General features: G+C 40.3%; 1 long non-coding RNA gene across 1 annotated transcript; it reads right to left on the bottom strand.

Annotated features, from left to right (window-relative positions):
• Positions 1-240: 240 nt before the first annotated feature.
• Positions 241-13,164, bottom strand: LOC121274926. Its single transcript, XR_005942324.1, has 3 exons — positions 12,901-13,164; positions 12,145-12,228; positions 241-773 (listed from the first exon to the last, which is right to left on the bottom strand). It is a non-coding gene; the product is annotated as an uncharacterized LOC121274926 (long non-coding RNA).
• Positions 13,165-24,435: the final 11,271 nt, after the last annotated feature.

Genomic DNA, 24,435 nt, shown 5'->3' with positions numbered 1-24,435 from the left:
GCTCCCAATGCGGTCTCCTCTACATCGGAGAGACCAAACGCTACCTGTCACTTGCTTGTCCTGCTTTCTACCCTTAATGTCAATATTAGCACATTCCTTAGCTAATATCACTACCGTCAACACCCCTTTGTCCTTGTGTCTATGGCATCTTTGGCAATCTCTTCTTTGCCTCCACCTATCACTGGCCCTCCATCCAGCTCCACCTGTCTCACCCCCCATCAACCATCTTATATTTCACCTCATTTCTATTTTTCCTTAGTTCTGATGAAGAGTCATACAGACTCGAAACATTAACTGTAACCCTCTCCGCAGATGCTGCCAGACCTGCTGAGTTTTTCCAGCTAATTTTGTTTTTGTATGTTATTTCTGTCCCCCATGTCACTCTCCTGTTCACTCCAGTATGTCTAATCGGTGGGTTGCACTAAAAGTATCCGACTTCTGCAAATCTCCCAATCCAGAGGGGTGCGCTAGACTCCAAGTTGAAGGGTTGCTGAAATGGATAAAGCTCTTTGCCAAGAGTTGGAACATGGCTCTTCAAAGAGCCCTATTGTTATTCTTTTCTACAGTGCACATTGGATTTTTACTCGGAGCTGGCGCAGTTGGTCCTGGCCTTTGTCCCTCTCTTCCTCCATGCTTGGCCAACTTCCCAGTTAGCAGTGGGCACACAAAGCTCTGGACCTTTGGGGAGCTGATGGTGGTGCTGGTCTTGCCATATGTCAGGGGGGGATCATTCAGGAAGGAGTGCTTGATGCTCAGGCCTCTGGAGGACTTCCCTGTGTTGGGATGAAAATGTTTCATCATTTGGCAGTTGTGGGAAAATCACCAGATATTTTTACACCTGCATTAGCGGGTTTGGGAAGGGGTGTTGGTGGTGAGATGGTGACATCTAGTGGTAATGTAAAGTGGACTGGTAGTCCAAGAACCCAGGCTAATGATCTAGTTACATGGTTCACAATTGAATTTAATTCAATTAATTAATTTTTACAATCTGGAGTTGAAAACTAGTCTCACTACTAGTAAACCATGAAATTATCATAAATTGCCATAAAAACCCATCTGTTTCACTAATGTCCTTTAGGGAGGGAAATCTGCTGTCCTTACCCGGTCTGGCCTACATGTGACTCCAGACCCAGAGCATATGTGCTTTACCTCTGAAGTGGCCAAGCAAACCACTCGATTCAAGGGCAATTAATGAGGGGCAACAAATCCTGGCCTTGCTATTGACCCCATATGAGCAAATAACAACATTTTGCTCAACGTGAATTTGCGCTTTATGAATCTCAGTTTATTCTAATACTGGCAGTATCTGGTTTGTGATTTTTGGCTTTTTTTTCCCTATCCATTGGCATTTTCATTTCTCTCTACATGGCAGTCTCTGCTCTGTGAATCAGCATTTTATTCTGTAGCATCAGTCCCTGAAAGTGAGTATGGATTTTACACTACATCTGTCAGTTTCTGGTACATGACTTTTCCGACTAAAGCAGTGTAGATTTTCCTTTATATCTGTCAGTTTTGGTGTATGTGAGTGGATTAGCTCGGCCCCTTTCAGTTTCTGGTATGTGTGAGTGTGAAATCAGTCCCCGTCCTCTTCTAAGACAGGACCCATGGGATTTTACTTTGTATCTGTTTGTCTCTGCTGTGTAAGTGTGTTGTGTGCTCTGCACCTGTTTACTCCCTGGTTAGTCAACAAAATTTCTTCTTTCTCTCTGTCAGTCTTTGGTGTGTGAGGATGGGCTGCATATGTACTTCTCAGTTCACTAGTCCAGGAGTGTTGTTGCAATAATGTATCTTTCAGTTTCAAGTATGAGTTCCAGTCTACTGCTGTGCCTGCCAGTGTTTTGTATTGGAGTGTGGCTTTTCTTCTATGCAGGGCAGATCTGGGTACAGGAGTGCTATTTTTACTCTCTATGCAACTCCACTATGTGAATATATGTTTTATGATGCAACTCTCAGTCTCTGGTGTGGGACTCTGAGTTTCATACTGTACTTGTCAGTGAATGGTGAGACAGTGCAACATTATTTGCGCCTGTCTGTTCCTATCATGTGAGAGCAGTACCTAATCTGTAATTATCACTTTCTGGATTGAAGATTTTTTTTCTCTTTGTGTCAATACCTTGTATGCACATTTTAAAAATGTCTATATTTAATCATTTATGAGATGTGGGAATGCCTGGTTAGGCCAGCATTAATTGTCCATCACAAATTGCTTTTGAAAAGACCTGTCATCTTGAACTGCTGCAGTCCATGTGGTATAGGTATGCAAAGTGTTGTTAGGGAGGGAGTGCCAAGTTTTTGTCCCAGAGACATTGAAGGAATAGCGATATATTTCCAAGTCAAGATGGTGAGTGGCTTAAAGGAGAACTTGCAGGTGCTGGTGTCCCCATATGTCTGCTGCCCTTGTCCTTCTAGATGGTAGTAGTCATGGTTTTGGAAGGTGCTGTCCAAGGAGCCTTGGTGAGTTCCTGCAGTGCATCTTGCAGATGGTACACACATTGCTGCTACTGTGTGTCGGTGGTGGAGGGAGTGAATATTTGTGGATGTGGTGTCAATGAAATGGGTTGCTTTGTGCTGGATGGTATCAAGCTTCTTATGTTGTTGGAGTTACACTCATCCAGACAAGTAGAGAGTATTCCCTCACACTCCTAACATGCCTTGTGGATATTAGACACCGTTGGGGAGTTGGGAGGTGAGTTACTCACCACAGGATTCCTAGCCTCTGACCTGCTCTGGTAGCCAGAGTATTTATATGGCTAGTACAGTTCAGTTTCTTGTCACTGTTAACCCCCAGGATATTGAGGGCGGGGTGGGGGAGGTGGGGTGGATGGATGGATTCAGTGATGTTAATGCCATTGAATGTCAAAGGATGGTGGTTAGATTCTCTTGTTGGAGAAGGTCACTGCCTGGCACTTGTGTGACGTGGATGTTACTTGCTAATTGTCAGTCCAAGCCTGGATATTGTCTAGGTCTTGCTGCATTTGGACATGGACGTGCATACTGTTTCAGTATCTGAGGAGCTGAGAACGGTACTGAGTATTGTGCAATCATCATCAAGCAATCCCACAGTGATGATGTTACTCTGCATCTGTCATTTCCTGCTGGCTGAACGTATCTTCAATTCAGTAACTCATTTTCAGATAGGAGCATAATTTTCACTGTTTCTTTCAGACTCAACTATTAGAATGCCAATTTACCTTGGCAAGTTTGTGGTTTGTGCATGTGCTTCTAACTTATAACCAGTCTCTTCCACATGGGTATGAATTTCACACTGCCCTGTTGGCATGTGGTTTGTGATTATGGGTTTAAACATGTACCTGTTAGTTTCTAGTGAGTGATATTATGTTTTACTCTGTGCTTGTCAATCTCTGATACAATAATGGTGCATTTAATCTGTACTTGTCAGGATCTAGGATGTGATTCTGAGTTTTGCTGTGTAACTTTACTTTCCAGATATGTTTTGCTTTTTATATTCAGTTACTGATATGGGCATGTGTTTTTGTTTTAAATTTGGTAGCTAATAGGGTTTTGATAATTGACTGTGGATTTTATTCTTTACATGTCAGAGTGTGTGCTGTGTGAGTGTATATTTTCTTCTGTAGCAATCCGCATCTGCTATGGTTGTATTTAGCTCTCTTCCCACAGGTACCCAATATGTGAATATGGATTTTATAATGTACCTGTCAATCTCTTGTCCAGTTTTATACTGTAGAAGCCAGCTTTTGGTATGATTTTGGATTTCAATCAGGACCAGCCAGCATATGGTTGGTAAACCTGTTCTTGTTTTCCATGTGAGAGCTTGTGTCATGAGAGTGTGTATTTTTGTATGTGTGGCTGATAGGTTCAGATTAGTGAGTGGAGCCTTGATAATGTATCTGACAGTTTTGTTTATATGCATGTGGAGTGTCCTTTTGGATCTCAGGTTTTAATTTTCCATTTGAACGTGGAATTTACATTGTTCATTCTGTTGTGTGAATATGTGTTGCATTCATTGCTCGCCCACTTGGTTGACATGAGTGTTTTTTACGTGGTTTCTCTCAGTCCTTACTATATCTTCCAGTGTGCAAGTGTGGCTTTTAAACTGTTTCTTCAGTTTCCAATTTGTCATTGGGTGAATAATTCAGTAGCGGTCAGTTTTTGACATGGGCCTTTCTCTTTCTCTCTCTCTCTCTCTCTGCTGGTCAGTTTCTGATGTGAGTCTGTGTTTTATTCTGTATCTGTCAGTTTCCACTAGGCGAGTGTTTTGTTTTTCACTTTCTATGTAATTGCGTGTTTTAATCTGTACCCGCTATTTTCAGATTTCTGTGTGCAGGTTTACTTCCATATCTATCAGTCTCTGGTATGCAATTCTGCATTTTAGTTGGTACCTGTCAGTTTTGGAATTATGGGGGTACTTTCTAAACTGTAACTTCCAGCCTGTGATATGTGAGTTCAGCTGCTCCTCTGAGTGTGTGTTTATTACTGCACCAGAGTGTCTTTGTTATGGGTGTGTGTGTGTGTGTGTGTGTGTGTGTGTGTGTGTGTGTGTGTGTGTGTGTTTATTATAGTATGGATTTTTATGTAATGTCTTCAGTTTCTGCTGAGGGAGTGTATGACTATTATATACCTGTCAGATTATGGTATACAAATTCACATTTTAGTCTCTCCTCCTCAGGCCCTGCTGTGCAAAAACAGATTTTACTCTGGACCTGTCTCTTTCCTGCTTGTGCGTTTTATTCAGTTCCTATGTCAGGAGAATACATTTTCCTTTGTATCCATCAATCAAGTCAGAAAGAGACTTTTCAATTTGCTTCTCAATATATTTTCCTTTTTTGGGTGAAGTCTTCTTTGTCTTGTTAAGTTTCTGGTATATGATGAATTTATGTTCTATCCAGTACATGACTCTGGGTATTAGAATCTCTCAGTCGCTGACATGTCCATGGATGATCTACTCTGTCCCTGTTAGTCTCTGGTATGTGAATGCAGCTTTTGCTTATTATGCCACTTTTTGGCATTTGGTTGAGCATTTTCACCTTTGCCAATTGGTTTCTGGCATTTGTGTGTGTTTTCATTCTGTGCCTATCCATTGCTGAGGTCATATGATGCTTGTCAGTTTCAAATTTGGAAATGTGGTTTCCATTTGAGACTGTCGATACTTGATATACTAGTCTGATGTTGCAATGTAGATGTTAGTGATACCTGATATCTTAGTGTGGTGTTACAATGTTAATGACAGTGATACCTGACACATTAGTGTGGCGTTACAGTGAATATGTTAGGGATACCTGATATATTTGTGTGGTGTTACAATGAATATGTTAGGGATACCTGATATATTAGTGTGGCGTTACAACAAATATGTTAGTGATAAATGATATATTAGTCTGGTGTTATCAAGGTTATGTTAATGTCTGGTAACAGTTTCCTTTTTCTCTTTGTCGTGCCCAGTTTTTTAATTATTACTGTGTATTGTTCTCTACATGTTCCCCCTTCTGGTATGTGACTGAGTGGTACTCCCTTTATTTGTCAATATTTTCTATGGCTGTTTATGGTCTGTTCTATTCCTGGCAGGTTATAGTGTGTAAATATGGCTTTAAATTTGTCCCTTCAGTTTTGACTTTGTGGTCATGTGATGTCCTCAGTATTTATAGGGTTCTGACATGTGAACATGTTTCTGTTTTGTTTCTCTCTCTGTTTCTGTCAGTTTCTGGCCCATGAGTCTGTGTTTATTTTTTTTCTTTATTAGTCAGTGTTTAGTATACGAGTGTGTGCTTTGTGCTGTATTTATCAATCCCAGTTATGTACCTATGTGCTTTACACTGTTGCTGCCAGACTCTGGTACGTGATTCGGAACTTTCCTTCACGCATTTAATTTCCAGGTATATGAGTGTGCATTTTTAGACTGGCCTTTCGGTCTTTGATACATCAATGTGGTTGTTATTTAGTAACTTTCAGCTTTTGTCGTGTGAGTATTGGTTTTCCTCTTATTTGTTAATAGGGTGTGGATGTCCCAGGCTGGGCCAGCATTTATTGCCCATCCCTAATTGCCCTTGTTCAGATGGCATTTAACAATCAGCCACATTGCTCGAGTCTGGAATCACATGTAGGCCAGGCCCAGATAAGGACAACAGGTTTCCTTCTCTAAAGGACATTAGTGAACCAGATTTTATATATATGTCAATCAGCAATGGTTTCATGGTCATCATCCAGCTCTCAATTCCAGATTCTTAGTGAATTAAAATTTCACCATCTGTCATGATGGGATTCGAACCCAGGTCCCCAGAGCATTAGCCTAGGTCTCTGCAATGTTATGGCAGTTGTCAGCTTCTGGTACCTGAACATGCTTTTTGTTCTGTTCTTGTCAGCTTCTGGTATGAGCATGGATTTTAATCTGTACCTGTCAGGAGCAGAAATCGGAGTTTGGATTTTCTAATATACTGCCAGTTTTATGTATGGGTGTGGGGCTTTTCCTTCTGTATATCCACTTTCCTTTGCCCTTTTCATGCAGGGGTTACTTTGCCTCATTTATTTTCAGTTATGTGAGTGAATGGTTTACCCAGTACTTGCCAGTTTCTTAATGTGGTGGAAGGTTTACTCTGGATATGGCAGTTGCTGCAATGAGTCAGTTTTTTTTTTCTGGCTCTGGTATTTGCTCAGTACATGGTGGTTTTTGCCGGGTGTATGTATGATTCTATCAGTGGTAGATACATCCTATCATGTAAGTGTGGTTTTACACTGTACCTGCCAGTTTCTGAATTGTGTGTCTGATTTTGATATGGTGCATTTCAGTTTCTGACAGAGGAGTATTGGATTTTCTGTCTCTGTCTGTCCTTGCTCTGCTTGTATGGTCTGACTCTGAGCTTCTGTATTATTCCATATCTGGCAGTTTGTGGTAGCCATTGTGCAATGTGTTCATTCCATGTATGTGACTGTTCTGTGTGTGTTTTACTCCTTCCCTGGCACTTTATCATATGAGTGTTTTTTTTTTCTTTTTACTCGGTATCTTTCAACATTTGCTACGATTGTGCAAGTTCTTATGTGTTCCTGTTCGAATGTAATTGCTGGTTTTACTCAATACCTGCCTGTTTTTGATAGGGCAGTGAATGTTTTAGCCAGTGCCAGTCATTTGCTGGCATTTAAGTGAAGTTTGAAACAATGCCTATTTGTTTTGTGAGATCTGCATGTGTTTTTCTATGATGCCAATTACTCTGATGTATAGGTGTGCTGTTTCACTCTGAAAATGCTCATCTCTGGTATGTGATTGCTACTTTGCTTTGTACCATGCAGTGTCCAGCATGAGAGTTCCCCTGCCCAATTCCTTGTATTCCTAAGTGAATTGTTTGTGAATGTGCACTGTCCCTTGCCTGTTTCCCTTTCTGGGCTGCGGGTTATTCCTTTTTTCTATTGATCTTTGCTGAGGGTGTTTATGCTCTGCTTTCTCCTTGTCAGGCTCCAGTACTTTTAACCTCTCCTTCAATTTCTGGTTCTGAACAAACCAGACATGCACAAACCATTCAGTTTATGAGGTGATTTTTGATTTCTTTGTGTCTGTCAGTTTCTGATTGTTGTGCATGTTTTTTTAAAAACTTTAATTATCTAGTTATCTTATATCCGTTCGCCTCTATACTAGGTGAGTGCACTTTGCCACATCTCTGTCAGTATCTAGTGTCTAACTGAATGTTTCACTTTGCACCAGCCATTTCCTGATTTCTGAAAGCAGATTTCATACAAATATCTGTCAATCTCTGGTATGTGATTGTGCACCTTACTCTGTACCAGTTTCTGCAATATAAGTGTAAATTTCTTACTTTACTTTTCAGCCTTTTGTATGAGAGACTGTGTATTCTGTACCCCTCAGCTGTTCAAATGAGTGTGTGCACATTTGACTGCCCTGATAGAACCCAACACTGCCTTGACAGAAACTCTCTGTATTGCACAGTTTCTGTATGTTAGTGATTAGTTTAATATACTTAACCATCACATGGCAGAAACTAATGTATGTTTACCCTATACCTGCTGGTTTCTGGTATGTATGTGTGTATTTTAATGTCTCCCCATCAGTCTCTGGTATGAGGGTGTACCTTGCATCATTTACTGCTCAGTCCCTGGTGTCTAATAATGAGTTTAACTCTATAACTGTCATTTTTTGGTGTTTGTTCTGTTTGTCTCTCAGTTCCTTGTGTGCGTGCATGTGCATTTTCATTTCTGATAAGAGACAATAGTTTTCCCTTTGCACCCGTCAATCAATGCAAAGTGAGGGTAGATTTTACTCTGTCCCTCTAAGGTTCAGGTGTGTGGGTTTGGGGTTTTACTCAGTACCTGTTCGTGGCTGTTGTCATGTATTTGGATTTTAATTTATCCCTGGCATGATAGTATATGTTTTCACCTCTACCTGCCAATCCTTGCTATACAATTGTATTTTTAAATCCGTGCAATGGTCTGCTACATCATTATGTACTGGAAACTCTTCCACTCAATCTCCAGAATGTGAATGCTAATTTAATTTGTACCTGTTCCTTTTTTGTGTGTGATTTTTTTTTTTTATTAGACGTTTTGCCTTCCAGATTTAACCTATAGGTGCAGGATTTATTTGGTATCTGACAGTGTCTGTTGCTTTATATTTGGAAGCTGATCTATCCCTGTCAATTTCTTAGTGTCTTTCCTCTGTGTCTTTCATGCTGTAGTATGTGTGTTGTATTCTGGAGCTGCCAGTTCTTGGTGTGAGAGTGTTGCTTTGCATCCTGCAGACGTGGAAACATTACTTTAGTTTCTTTGTCCCTACCAGTCTGCAATTTAGCAGTGTCGACTTTAACATGATCCTGCCAGTTTCCTGTTTGTGAATAAGTATAGTTTTCATTATCGGTCATATTCCGGAATGTGATTGTGAGTTCTTGAGTGTGCCTGCCAGTCTATGCCATTTGAGTGTGGGTTTTCATTTACACCTGTTGCTCTCAAGCATATCCCATTCCGTGCCTGTAAGGATCTGTGATATAAAAGTAGGTTATTCTCGATACACTTAGTTTTGGATCTGTGAACGCACATTACATTCGGTAACTGACAAGCACTGGTATATATGTTTTTGTGACATACTGTTAATCTCTGGGGTACCAATGTATAACTTATACTCTTCCTGTTGGTTTCTGGTAAATGTGACTGAAGAAGCAGTTCCTGAGGCTTAAGTATGAGTTTAAAATTGTATCATTCAACATTGTTATCTAAATGTTACTGCTACCATCTCCCGGGTAGTCTTTGTTATGCAAGACTCGAGTTGTGAGCTGCACTCATTTTTCTGGTACATATACTCAATGTTATTTTCTATGCACTGTTATTTTGTTGAGAGCTTGTGATTTACACTGTATCTGTCATACATGAATTTGAATTTCATTAGTCTCCCTGTTTACACCTTGCCTTCCAGTCTATTTTTTTTTGACTGAGGGATTCACGCTATAACCATAACTACCTCATAGTGCCTGTGAGAATTTATAGGAACTCATTTTACTTTTATTCTGTGTAAGTCTTTTTTTGGTGCTGTAGGTGTGTCTGCCATTAATGATGTGTCTGATGCTGTCTGGTCCTGCATCTGGGTGAGATGAATTACATATCTGTCAGTCTCCAGTACAGTGGTTCAATTTGGATTGCATATGAAATCTCTCAACCAATGAAAACTGCATGATGGATCATTCCAGTGATTAAGAACCATTCATCAGATTTGGATTTGATTTCTATCAGTTTGTCTTCTTATTTTCTATGTATTTCATTCAGAAAAAATGTTTCACATTATATGGTACAGAATGCATGAGAAATTAATTCTATAGTACTACATCCATAGATTCCTGTCTGATTGTTGCTATATAAGTGTGGGATTCAGTATGTTGCTATCATATTTTGTTTATTTTAGTTAGATATTATTTCTGTATCTGTCATTTGCTTATATTTTCTACAAATAGTGGATTGGTTTGACACCTAACAACCTCTGCCCTTTGAGTGTATGCTTAAAAAAATGTTTAGTCTCTGATCTTGTCTGAGATTATGGCTTCATGCAACAGATACAATTCACTGCCAATTTATGCATTCTGGCTCTTTCAGCAATTCTCTTCTACTGAATAAGCTTGAGGTCAATTCTGTTTCTATACCTGAGACTTTTTTTAAAAATGAGTTATATCTGTCTATGTATTCTAATATGACTCTGTGAACTAATGTTCTTTATGAAGCCTGATTCTTTTGACCTGAATTCTGGATTGAAATTATATTCGAGTTCAACAAAACATATGTGTAGGACATAAGGAGGGTCTGTCTCTTGGTCTTTCCCTAAAATTGTCATGTGGATATGTAGCTGGTCTGTCCTACACATGTGTATGGATTGACAGCATCTGTAACAATCCATAGCAGTGCAAGTGTTATCCTGTTAATACACGGGAAAGCAAGATATGCAATGCCTATATAATCCCATGATAACTGTGACACTTTCTGCGGACTGCTACTGCCCATGAGCGTGAGATGCCTGCTGTATGATACTCTCATACTTTTGAATGGTTTTTGTTGTCAAAAGAGTATAGAATTACTAGTGTCTGTGGTACTCCATGGTAGTCTAGAAATGATCCAGTTGCTGAATACTGATTTGATCGGAGGTAATGCAGAATCATCTGTATGTTTCCTGGTCAATAATATGCTTTGTTCATCTGGAATCTAGAATTATACTATCGTGATCAGAATACAGAACTAATTGGGACCTTGACTCATTGAAGTAAGGTACATTCAGAAAAAAAAAGCACACAAAAAAACCCAAAATACAAGAGCAACATACTGACTCCCACAATTGTCTGGCAACAATCAGACAGGAATCGATGGATGTAGTACTAAAGAATTGAATCTTTTTTTTTGTCGGAATGAAATACATAGAAAATAAGAAGACGAACTGATACAAATCAAATCCAAATCTCATGAACAGTTCTGAAACACTGAAATGATCCATCGAGCAGTTATCATTGGTTGAGGGATATAATATGCAATCCAAATTGAACCACAGTACTGGAGACTGACAGATATGGAATACATCTCACCCAGATGCAGGACCAGACAGCATCAGAGACATCATTTATGCCACACACACACACACACCCACAGCACCAATAATAATAAAAGAATAAGGAACTCCCACATACACTCACAGGCACTGATAGATACAGCATGAATCTCCCACAAAAAAAAAAATAGGCTGGAAGTCAAGCTGTAAACAGGGAGACAAATGAAAACCAAATTCACATATCACAGATACAGTGTAAATCACAAGCTCTCACAACAATAAAGCCATGCAGATAAAAGAACATCAAGTAAATACCAGAAAAATGAGTACAGATCATAACTCGAGTCTTGCATAAAACAGACTACCCGGGAGATGTTAATGGTAACAGTTAGATTACACTGCTCAATGATACAGTTTTAAACCCTCACTTAAGTCTCAGAAATTGATCCTATCACTGTAAATCAGTGTAGAATGGCTACTGTCTAACATAGAAATGTTTCTGGGAATATTTATCCACACATATGGATAGAAAGTAGATAAATGGAGTTGAGTAGCAAAACTATGATGTGTAATTGGCAAAACAGATGGGATGGAAGGTTCTGAATGTTCTCTTTCTGATCCTCTAATTCTATGATATGTTGTAATTTGGGACTGGAATCTAAATTTGCATAGTTGATGACAATAATAATCAAATGCACTGCAGAAGCACCACTGTTCTTGCTCAACATAACTGATAGATGCAGTTCTCAATGCTCTCCACACTCATCCTTTCCCTTCAGTATATTAGTGACTTGCTGAGATTGTTTCTTTCTGTCTCTGGAGTTGTGTTGGTTCAGGCAATGAGCTCATTTACTCTCGGGTGTAGGGTTTGTTCATTTTAAGAATACATGTGCAGCTTAAAAGATGTAAACTGGTACCACATTAGTGTGCAACTGTTCTTGGGTCTGACCGAGAGTCAAAAGGGAACCTCTGAGCATGACTGGTTTTGCGGTTAAATTGTATCTGATTCTGCTGCTCTGGGTCACCGCAGGATTTACTGTGTGGCTCCAGAACTTTGTATCTCTGTGAGGCTCACTGCTTCACCTCCCCATAACAGTACAAGTGATGCCAGTTCTGTGCTAGTGTGATTTGGGAGATAGTCCACCTACCATTTGTCAGGAGGAGTTGACTGTGGTCTTCCTGCACCCCGAACGTAGTAACAACTCCAACTAGCCTATGCCTAGTGAAGGAGGCTGTGAAGAGATTGATAATGAAAATAACATGTTACTCCACAGAGCAAGTTGCAGACGAGAATATCAATTGAGTTGTAAACTAATATGCCTGTTCCTAATAAGTTACACTATTTGGAGAGGGGAAGCAGAGATGCAAACTTTGCAATGTCTGGCAGCATTGCAATGCTGGAGCACTCAGCTTCAGAGCACCAGTGTTATTTTAAAGGAAAGTGATACACAGTGAGTTTTCAATATTTATTCACAACCTAAAACCGTGCACTGGTCCAAGGCTGGGTCTTCATCAGATAGGACAATAGCTACGAATTAGTCAAGGTTCACATCTCCAACTCCTAAAGGATATTTGACAAATTCGTATTCACTTCCACGGATATAAGCAAGTGTTAAACATCCATTGTTATCTGTTGAAATTGAGTTCAAGGCCTTTGTTATGAACAATAATGTCCTAGCCCCTGATGTAGCGATAATATAGCAGTCAATCACCAAAATAACACTTCTGGGGGATCCAATGCTCTGAAAAAGATTTTTTCTATATAACCAGTTTTTTTTTTACACACTTCTAGGTGCACTTTGATAAACCCGACACTCAGTTCAATTCTCACGAATCGCTGCCACAATACGCGACCAGGACTGTCCTCTGGAGCAATGGTTTTCAGAGCAAGAATATTGACTCACCAACAGAGGGGGCCCCTCGCTTCCCAGCTCACTCCATGTTCCGGTAGCACTTCCTGCTCGCACTCTGAAGTCGGCTGCATTTGAACCAGGCTGTCTAACACCACCCGAGGAGGCGGTCACAAGGCGAGGTGCTTCTGGAAGGAGGCTGCCAAACCTCCCCCTGCTGTGTCCAGCGATGAGGAATCGAGTAACTCCACAAATAGTCCCTCCGGGCAGTGCAAGGGGAGAGGCACACGCATGCGCCTCTCTTGTCAGTTTCAGGATAAGTGTGTGTGTTGGGGGGGGGGGGGGGGGGGGGGGTGGTAACTGCTTATTTTAGGCGCATGCTCAGTCTTCCTTACGTCAATTTCTGTGCGTAATCCACACGTAACAATGGTCCAGGAAACAGGTCACGCCCTTTGTCTGGCAACTGCTTAATCACATGCATAGAGTTACAGAGAGAAACAGCACAGAAAAAGGTCCTTCTGCCTATCGCGTCTGCGTCGGTCACTTATTTACCATCCTCTCCATAGAATTCAGCGAACTAATTGCAGCACAGAAGGAGGTCCCTGCAGAAGTAAAAATGACACAACATTACTTTCATCCACATGTGAAATTTTAGCTTGATAGAGTCACAGAGGTCTACAGCACAGCAAAATGCCCTTCGGCCCATCCAGTCTGCGTCGAAAAAAACAAGTACCTAACTCTTCTAATCCCATTTTCCATCACTAGGCCCATAGCCTTGTATACCATGGCATGGCAAGTGCACATCCTAATTCTTCTTAAATGTTATGAGGGTTTGTGCCTCTTCCATCCTTTCAGGCAGTGAGGTCCACATTCCCACCACCCTCTGGGTGAAAAGAATTCTTCCGCACATCCCCTCTGAACCTCCTGCCCCTTACCTTAAATCTATGCTACAGCGATGGCACTTTGAGTTTATGACAACATGTGAACGAATTGTGAAATAAATCGGCAAACATTTTTTTAAAATTAAAGAGAAAAGCAAAGTACTGCCGATGCTGGAAATCAGAAACAAAAACAAAAATGGTTGGAAAAACTCAACAGATCTGACAGCATGGTTGAGGGCCCTGAACCACAAATCCCACTAACACTGAACCCACAAATCCCACTAACACCAAAACCCCAAATTCCACTAACACTTAGGCCCCCAACTAAACTATCACTGAACCCACAAATCCCATTAACACTTAGGCCCACAACTACACTATCACTGAACCCACAAATCCCACTAACACTGAAACCCCAAAACCCACTAACACTTAGGCCCCAAACCACACTATCATTGAACCCACAAATCCCACTAACACTTAGGCCTGAAACATCACTATTACTGATTCCACTAACACTGAAGCATTAGGTCCAACAATTACTGAAACCCCTAACCCCACGAACACGGAGGCATAAAATCCCATGACTACTTAGACCTGAAAGCACACTAGCTCGGAACACCCAAATCCCAATAACATTGAACCCACAAATCACCCTAATACTTAACCAATAATTCCACTATCACTGAATCCACAAATTGCAATAACATATAGACCTGTAAGCACAACTTTCAGTGAAACCATAATCCCACTATCAGTCAACCCACACATCCCACTAACACTTAAGCCTCAAACTTCATTATCACTGAAGCTACAAATCCCACTTACACTTAGGCTGCAAAATCCACTAACATTGAACACACAAAACCCAATAACACATGGGCCCCAAACCTCACTATCACTGAACCCAAAAATCCAACTAACACATAGGCCTGAAATCGGATTATCACAAATCCCACAAATCCCACTAAATCTTAGGCCCCAAACTGCACTTTCACTGAACGCACAAATCCTGCTAACACTGAACACACAAATCCCACTAACACTGAAACCCTTAATCCCACTAACACTGAACCCCAATATCTGACTAATACTGAACCTTCAAGTCCCACAAATACAGAACCCCAAATCCCACATTGACTAAACCCCAAATCACAATATCACTGAACCCACAAATGCCACTAACACATGGACTTCAAACCACCTAACACTGAACTCCCAATTACTAATAACACTGAACCCACAAATCCCACTAACACTGAACCCACAAAGTACGCTAACACAAAACCCAAAAATCCCACTAGCACTTAGGCCCCAAACCACACTTTCACTGAACCCACCAATCCTGCTAACACTTAGGCCTCAAAACCATAACCCTGAACTCCCAATTCCAACTAACACTGAACCCACATATTCCTCTCACACATAGGCCTCAAAACCCTAACACTGAACTCCCAACTCCCACAAATACTGAACTCCCAAACCACACTTTCAATGAACCCACGTATTCCACTAACAGTTAGGCCTCAAACCCCTAACACTGAACCCCCAATTCCACTAACACTGATCCCAGATATCCCACTAACACTGAACCCTAAAGTCCCACTAACACGTGAGTCTCAAACCGCCTCAATGAAACCCCACTAAGACAGAAACCACAGGTCTCAATAATATTTTTGTCAGATATGCAACTATCACTGAACCCCCGTCTCCTACTAATACTGAAACCTAAGTCTGAGAAATGCAGAACCCTCAAATCCCACATTGATTGAGCCCCAGTCCAAATATCAAAGAACGCCCAAATCCCACTAATGCATGGATCTCAAACCACCTAACACTGATCCCCCAAGCCCCACTAACACTGAGCACACAAATCCCACTATCACTGAAACCACAAATCCCACTAACACTGAACTCCCAAGTTCCACTAACACTGAACACAGAAATCCCAATAACAAAGAAACTCCAAATCCAACTAAAACTTAGGCCAGAAATCACACTATCGCAGAACCCACAAATCCCACTAACACAGACCCCACTAATCACACTAACACAGACGCCACTAATCCCACTAGCACTGAACCCACTAATCCCACTAATACTGAACACCCAAATCCAAGTAACACTTAGGCCTGAAATTGCACTATCACAGAAGCCACAAATCAAACTAACAATGAATCCCTAACTCTCACGAATACAGAATCCACAAATCCCACTAACAATGAACCCCCAAATCCAACTGTCATTTAGGCCTGTAATGGCACTATCGCAGAACCCACAAATCAAACTAACACTGAACCCCCAACTCTCACTATCACAGAACACACAAATCCCACTAACACTGAACCCCCAAATCCAACTGACATTTAGACCTGAAATCGCACTATCGCAGAACACACAAATCAAACTAACACCGAACCGCCAAAAATCACTAACATTGAAACCAAAAACCAATAAAACTTAGGCCACACACCACAATTTCACTGAACCCACAAATCCCACAAACACTGAACCCTAAAGTCCCACTAACACTGAACCCACAAGTCCCACAAACACTGAACCCCAAAGTCCCACTAACACTGAACTCACAAATCCCACAAACACTGGACCCCATGTCCCACTAACACTGAACCCACAAATCCCACAAACACTGAACCCACAATTCCCACTAACACTGAATCCCCAAATGCAACTAACACAAGACTCTCAAACTGAACCCCCCAAGCCCCACTAACGCTGAACCCTGAAGACCCGCTAACATTGTACCCACAAATCCCACTAACACGGAACCCTCAAAGCCCACTATGGCTTAGGGCCCAAACCACATTTTCACTGAAACCACACATCCCACTAACACTTAGACCTCAAGACCCAAACACTGAACCCCCCACTCCCACTAACACTGAACAGCCAATTCCCACTAACACTGAACGCCCCCAGATCCCACTAACCCAGAACCCCTAAGTCCCACGAACACTGAACCCATAAATCCCCAAAACACTGAATGCCCAAGTCCCATTAACACTGACCCCACAAATCCTACTATCACTGAACCTGAAAATTCCAATATCACTGAACACACAAATCCCAATAACACTTAAGCCTCAAATTGCATTATCACAGAACCCACAAATCTCACTAACACTGAACCCTGAAATCCCACTAACACTTAGGCCTGAAATTGCATTGTTACAGAATCCACAAATCCCATTAACACTTAGGCCCAAAACTGTACATTCACTGTACCTACAAATCCCACTAACAACTAGGCCCAAAACCATACATTCACTGAATCCACAAATCCCACTAATACCTAGGCCTGAAACCCCTAATCCTGAACCCCCATAACTGACTTACACTGCATCCAAAAATCCCTCTTACACTGAACTCACAAATCCCACAATACTGCACCCACAAATCCCAATAACACTGAACCCACAACTCAAACTAACACTGAAACCCAACTCTCACTATTACCTAGGCCCCAAACCCACTTTCACTGAACCAACAAATCCCACCAACACTTAGGTCTCAAAACCAGGAAATTGAATCCCCAACTCCCACTAATACTGAACCCACAAACCCCAATAACACTGAACCCACAAATCCCACTAACCCTTAGACCTCAAAACCCTAACACTTATCAAACTCCTGTCAAGTCAGAATACTGTGCTTCCCAATTCAGTATTGAAATAAGAAAGTTGAAATGTGCACAGCAGATTAAATATTTCATTTTCAATCATTTATAATTGCAAAACCAACGTTATTTTTACAAAATACCCAACAGCAGTTGAAATTGTTTATTCTGATTTACTGATTCTTAAGCACAATTTTCTGTCACACAACATTTTTTTTTATTTTGAATTTAATGAATGATCTTTTTTTTTCTCCATGATAACTACATTCAGAGGTTGACGTACGATTTATGTGCTGAGATATGTTATTCAATTCCTGTCTCTTAACATGATTTGAACTATGTTTCGGGTCGCCGAACTAAACCAGAGATTGCCCTGAATCCACAATTCACAATCGTTGCAAGGGCAGAACTGGTTTTGCTGACGTGCACTAAGTTTCAAATTGCACATTTTGTGCACCATGAACAGCGCTTGACCAGTGACTACACCCATCATCCTGAAGGGAAAATATTCAGCAACATTTAGCCTCACAGAGCTATTGAACCCCAGAATAAATCAATGCAGATGCATGTACAACACGGTGATCTCAGGGCGACTGATGGACTCTGAACAAAGTGACCCAGTGATCTTGAAAGTCGTGAGTGTGTGTGCCTATGTGCGCACATTTTTACTGTACATTAAGGGCACCTATTCAAGAAACAATACATGTTTAATCTAACTATGGATGCACGGTACTTCATTGCGTATTGTTATCTCCTAAACTCGTGAAATATTTCCATTCATTGCTTATATTTATCATTGCATTTCTCAGATCATCAATCGATTGCATCTACCAGCTGCATATGCCTCTCTCATTCACCCAATGATTATTATCGTCTACTTCAAACTCAATGTTTTACTAAAACCAAAATAAAAATAACTGGAAAAACGCAGCAGGTGTGACAGCATCTGTGGAGGGGGATACAGCTGACCTTTCGAGTCCATATGACCCTTCATCAGAACTAAAAAATACAGAAATGAGGTGAAATATAAACTGGTAGAGGGGGGTGGGAGAGGAGGATCTCGATAGGAGTACAGTGCTAAGTGGAGGCCAAATAATTCATAGACAAAATCACAGAGGGGTGTTGATGGTGGTGATGCTATCTAAAGGATGTGCTAATGGGGACATTAAGGGTAGCAAGCAGGACAAGCTAGTGGCAGATGGCCCTAGTGGGGGTGGGGTTTGGTGGGGTGGGGGGAAGGGATCAAAATTGTCTAAAAAGGTGGAGATGAAACAAGGTCAAAATAAATTTAAAAATAATTGAGAAAAGAAAAATATATTTGTAAAAAAAATTATAAATTAATGGAAAAAGGGGGTGGGGATGGAGGAGAGAGTTAATCTCAACAATTTCAGATCATGAACACTCTACTCCATCCCCACCCCCTTTCTGATCCCGGTTCTTCCAACAATTAAAAAAAAAATACAAATATGTTTTTTCTTTCCCCACCTATTTTTAAATTTATTTCAATTTATTGTTTCACCTCCACCTTTAGCACATTTTGATCCTTCCCCCCCACCCCCCCACCCCCTCACTCTATCCCCACTAGGGCCATCTGCCACTAGATTGTCCTGCTTGCTACGCTTAATGTCCCCATTAGCACATTCTTTAGGTAATATCACCACCGTCAACACCTCTCTGTCCTTTTGTCTATGACATCTTTGGCAGTCTCTTCCTGTCCTCCACCTATCACTGGCCCCTTATCGAGCTCCTCCTGTCCCACACCCCTCGACCAGCTTACATTTCATCTCATTTCTATATTTTTTAGTTCTGATGAAGGGTAATACGGACTTGAAACCTCAACTCGATCCCTCGCTGCAGATGCTGTCAAACCTGTTGAGATTTTACAGGTATTTATATTTATGAAATACAAGCTGGTTGAGTGGGGTGGGACAGGTAGAGCTGCATAGAAGGCCAGTGATAGATGGAGGTAAAGAAGAAATTGCCAAAGATGTTGTAGACAAAAGAACAGAGGGGCCTTACTGATATTAACTAAAGAATGTGCTAATGGTGACAATAAGGGTCAAAAGCAGGATGAGCAAGTGACAGATGGCCCTAGTACATGGTCTTTCTGCCTGCAAAGGGCAGGGCCCAGTGTAGCATCACATGCAGCTTCAAGCACCTCTAAGTGAGCCAGGCTGCAAGCCGGAGTGATAACCCAAAATTGGTTGGCATTGCAATTCTGAGCAGATTTGGGAAATGATGCAGAATCGTGCAATCACTTCTAATGTTGAACACTGTGGTTTGAATTTTGGGGGAGAAAAGGGGGCTGGGTGGGTATGGTCAATAATTTGCCTGTTACAAGCAGCCGGAAAGACATGTGCTTGATACGATCCTCCAGTTTTTTGGGAGGAACGGCCAACATACCAAGCATCACACCGGCACAGTCATTCATATGCCCCATTACTCATGTGAGAGGCAGAACCTATGTTTTGGTTTGACAGCAGCATCCTGTTGGTGGTGAATAATAATAAAAATAATGATAATGATAAAAATGGTATTAATAATTATATTGATAGTATTAATAACAACAATAGTAATAATAACAATAATGATATTAATAATGTCAATAATAGTCAACAACAATACTGATAATAGTGATATTAATTATGATAATGATAATAATGATGACGATAATAATAATAATTCGGCATCAAATTGTAAATCGAGCCAAAAAATAGTTACAGGTACAGATATTTCCATCAGATATCTCTCTAAAGGAGCCATCATATAAACGAAGGGCAGCATAGCTCCGATCTCAGGGACTGCAAACATTAATAGATAGAATAGTAGATGTTAATGCTAGTATGGTCATTCATTTCAATATTTAATGAAAATATTCATGCTTGCATTTTCAAGACTATTAAAACAATGCTCATGGATTTCCCTGGCATTAAAGCTTGAATGATATGATTAAGTTTTTATGATTCGCAGTAAAAGCTACAAGTCATGTGGGACAACCAACTGAATGCATGTGTTATTTCTATGGATGTTTTTCCATCGGCTAATCTACTCGATCCGCTTTACTTGCATTCCGATGTAGTACTAATGATATCTTAACATTTAAAATGTTAACATTGATAATATTATCCTTATATAGAATAGAGGCAATAATCGGTCATTAATTATGAGCTGTGGATATGCAATGGACCGACATTAAAGTCTAATGTCTTTAATATCAGGTAACCAGTTGTGACTTTGTACCAAGGTGTGAAAAATTGCCACTCACATTTAAGTATTGGCTGAATAGCAATTGTTTACTAACTGCTTCCTGTACATGATGAATCTTTATAATTGGTGCCGCCTCCTCCACTAACAACAAGGCAAGATTCGTTTGTAAAACAACCATGCACGGGAAAGTGTTGCTGAGTGTTTCTGATCACTAACAGGAGAGAGTTTTGATTCAAATGCAAAGTCCATCCATTACAAACCTTATTTTGCATATTTTATAAGCTGCTAATAAAAAAAAACTTGTCTTTAGTTAACAGCTTCTAATTCATTAAGGTACATGTTGCAAATTACAATCAACCCTAAATAAGTCTAACGAAACAGCAAAATATGTTCCCAGTTCTCCATAATAACATCAGACGCGTATATTCCCCAGAACCATAGTCTCAACAAGAAAATGTGTTTATTTTGAAAATGTAAGGTAGCACGGCGTCCTGCGGGGCCTTCGCTGGAGCTTTATCAGAGACAAGTTGACACAGAGACAATTAGGGTAGCTGAGCAAAGCCATGGACAAAGAGGTAGGCTTTCTTCCCTTAGTCAATGGTCCAATCGCCAAATGGAGAAATGAGAATTCAGAAAGAATATATCAAGGGGTTGAACAAAAAGCATAATACTAGCTTAAGTAGTGATCTAGTTAGGCGCTAAGTAGCACACAGAGGCCGTATCTACTATTTATCGGATCAGTTGAAGTTGCCACTAATATATATTCTAATTTGCCGCACACAGTCTAATCTGCTGATCCTTGTCGCCCAGATCCTTATCTTTCTTTTGAAATATCCAAATATTTATTGCGTAATATGACCTCCATTATATTCATATCATCATCATCAGCAGCATGATTATTATCATTAACAACAGTAATATCGTCATCACTATCGTCATCATCACCGTTAACTTCTGCTTCAAGGTCTCACTTTCATTACATTCAGCAAAGAAACGCTTGTGTGATGACGCGGCTGATGACGTTAGCCAGGCGGACCAAATCCAGGGAAACGTGGTTTTGTCTATCACAACGGTTTCGCAATGTGTATTTATTGCGAGTTGCGAGCACTCAATTCAGAAGTAATAAGTCCACTGAGGCTTTTAGAGCTTTTTAAAAATTAAATTCAAATATTTATTAAAAAATAAAAGATTTCGAGCACATACATAAGACTACAAATTACTTACTATTATAATAACCCTTAAAATTCCTAATTAATCTGACTCCCAGTTGCACTCCCTTTAAGGCAATGGTCCAAACATCGATTTTAGATTTTAAAGAGATCCAGAAAATTAACATAATAAGCTGGAGACTGGAATTCCAAATGGCTATTCTGCAGCTTCAATTCCAGTCGACAGCAGACTTATGAACAAATACCATAGGCTTCATTAAGGCTATTTCATACTCTTCTTTTAGACCTTACAAGGTCTTCTCCTCCCACAAAGCCTTCCATTCTTCTTTATATATGTTTCTCTCTTTTTGATATGTAAATATTATTGTTTCACATTTCTTTGAAACTTTATCTTCCTCATAATGTAAACATTTTCATGGTGCCAATTTTGCCATTAACCATTGGGAAAAATAAAAAAAAAAATTCCTTGGTCTTGTTTATCTGGCTATCTATAAACAGACTAAAATCCCCTTGAAATCCAAATCTCCCTTCATCTATCTAACAGTCAAACACAGAGAGACCCAACTATACTTATCCCCATAAACCTATATTATGATAAATCGGATAAATATTAAGAAAATTACACTTTCATGGCAATCGATCAGTAAGCGTCAATGGTAGCTTATTGGTGATATCACTTGCGTATCAGTTTATGCTCTGGCGGGAAGGGTTCACATAGCAGCTTATATGCTTAGAATGTAAGTTATGCAACATAAGTATAGAGTGGCACCTTGGTAATGGAAACCATGAATTTCTCATGGCATTTTGTTGAGAAAAGTAATTTGCCTCACATCACATCAGCGCCAGAGCAATGTGGCTGACTGCTACCTGTTATCAAAGGCAATCAAAGTATGGGAACAGGCGCTTGTCACATCCGCTGAAAATATATTGAAAGAAATATCATTTGATTTCGAAGCTTATCTTTCCAAAAATGTCTTCTAGTTGGTGGACAATGGCTTAATGAGCAACAAAGGGGAGTTAACAGCTCTCCAGCAAAACGGTTGCACGGTAGCTAATGATGAAATAGCACTGACGATTACTACAAAAATTCAATTGGGCAGCCTGATAAAAGAAAACAATCCTCGTCACTTGTAATAGTAAAACTGGTATCTCCCTGGATAAATGTTGAGCCAATTAACGGTCTGGACATCCGCACAACAAATCCTGAACTGAACGTAAGCAAGTTGCCAGATGACAAAACATCTGGAATAAAACCTTCTCTCATCAGATGGCTACGTGTCTCCTGTTCAGATCCCTGTTTTATTGCCCCTCAGTTCATTTCTCTATTGAGACTATAAGAAATACTAAAGGGTGGTGTTAAAGGGGAGCATGATATCCATTGTTGCTGACAGTATTGGTTTGATTTTTAAAAATGTTGCTTATTCCCCTTAACACTGAAAGTTAATTGACAACATGTTATTAAAAAGTCGAGGTACAATATTAATTAGCATTGTAGATCGGCCACGCGGCATTGTAAGACTTTATTTTTGTGAGGTGTATCTTAGTTGAAGAAAGAAGTGGAATGTCAAAATCTCTGGACTCCAGTACGTTTGTTACCTTGTCCATGTTTATGTTATGTGTAGAAATCGAAACACAGCCTTTCAAATCTTTTGGGAAAATAATCTCAAATGTTCTTAATTGTGGCAATATTAAACACAAGCATTTTTTTTCTTCCCAGCGTTTGTTAACAAACAATATTTGAAGCATTGTGATGGCATTTTGGCTCCCTGTGTGGAGGCGTGTTCACAATGTCCCAGTATTGCTGCAATTAAACTGAGTCGAGGTGAAAATTGCTTGTTGACTGTTATTCACAATTTTGTTTTTGGCAGTAATAGTCCATGTATGTGTATGTATGTATGTGTATGTATGTGTGTGTATTTGTGTGTGCATGCATGTGTGTATGTATGTATGTATGTGTATGTGTGTGTATGTATGTATGTAAGTGTGTGTATGTATGTGTATATGTGTGTATTTGCATGTATATAAGTATGTGTATGTAGGTGTAATTGTGTGTGTGTGAGTGTATGCTTATATGTTTAAGGAAGAACAACAATTGGCAGGATAAAATACAATTCTAAAGGGGGTGCAAGATCAAAGTGTGCCCGGCCAGATGTGCAAAAATCTTTATCTCTAGCTAAGCTAGATTCCAGTGCTTAATTATGGTCACAATACTTCAGAAAGGATATGAAAGCTTTACACAAGGTAGCGAAAAAAGAACAGTCCCAGGGACAGCACCATCAGTTTCGTGGACAGTTTGAAGAACCTGGGCGAGTTCTCCAGCGAGAAGTGCGATTGAGAGGAGAGCTGATAGAAGTGCAGAGAGCCACTAGGGAACTGGACAGTGTAGACGGGGACAAAACGTTCCGCTTGTCTGAAATTGGCGGGATCGGGAGGACACCAATTTATACTGACTGTCAAAGGAGCCAACAGAAACAGAAGGGGGAAAAACTCTTCCTTGCACACACACACAAATTGGATTTGAAGTGCACTGAATGAGGCATGTTAAACTATGGCTTTCAACAGGGTATTGCATGCGGACTGAAAGCGAGGAGCTGTGCTGAGCTGTGGTGTACCGTGAGGGAATAAAACCAGCAGTGATGGCTGAATGGGTGCTATCAGTGTTGTCACTAATCCCTGATTCTATTATTCTTGCGAG

This window comes from Carcharodon carcharias (genome assembly GCF_017639515.1).
Source record: "Carcharodon carcharias isolate sCarCar2 chromosome 39 unlocalized genomic scaffold, sCarCar2.pri SUPER_39_unloc_1, whole genome shotgun sequence".
In the NCBI taxonomy this organism is placed as follows: domain Eukaryota; kingdom Metazoa; phylum Chordata; class Chondrichthyes; order Lamniformes; family Lamnidae; genus Carcharodon; species Carcharodon carcharias.
This window is presented reverse-complemented; position numbering and strand designations above follow the sequence as displayed.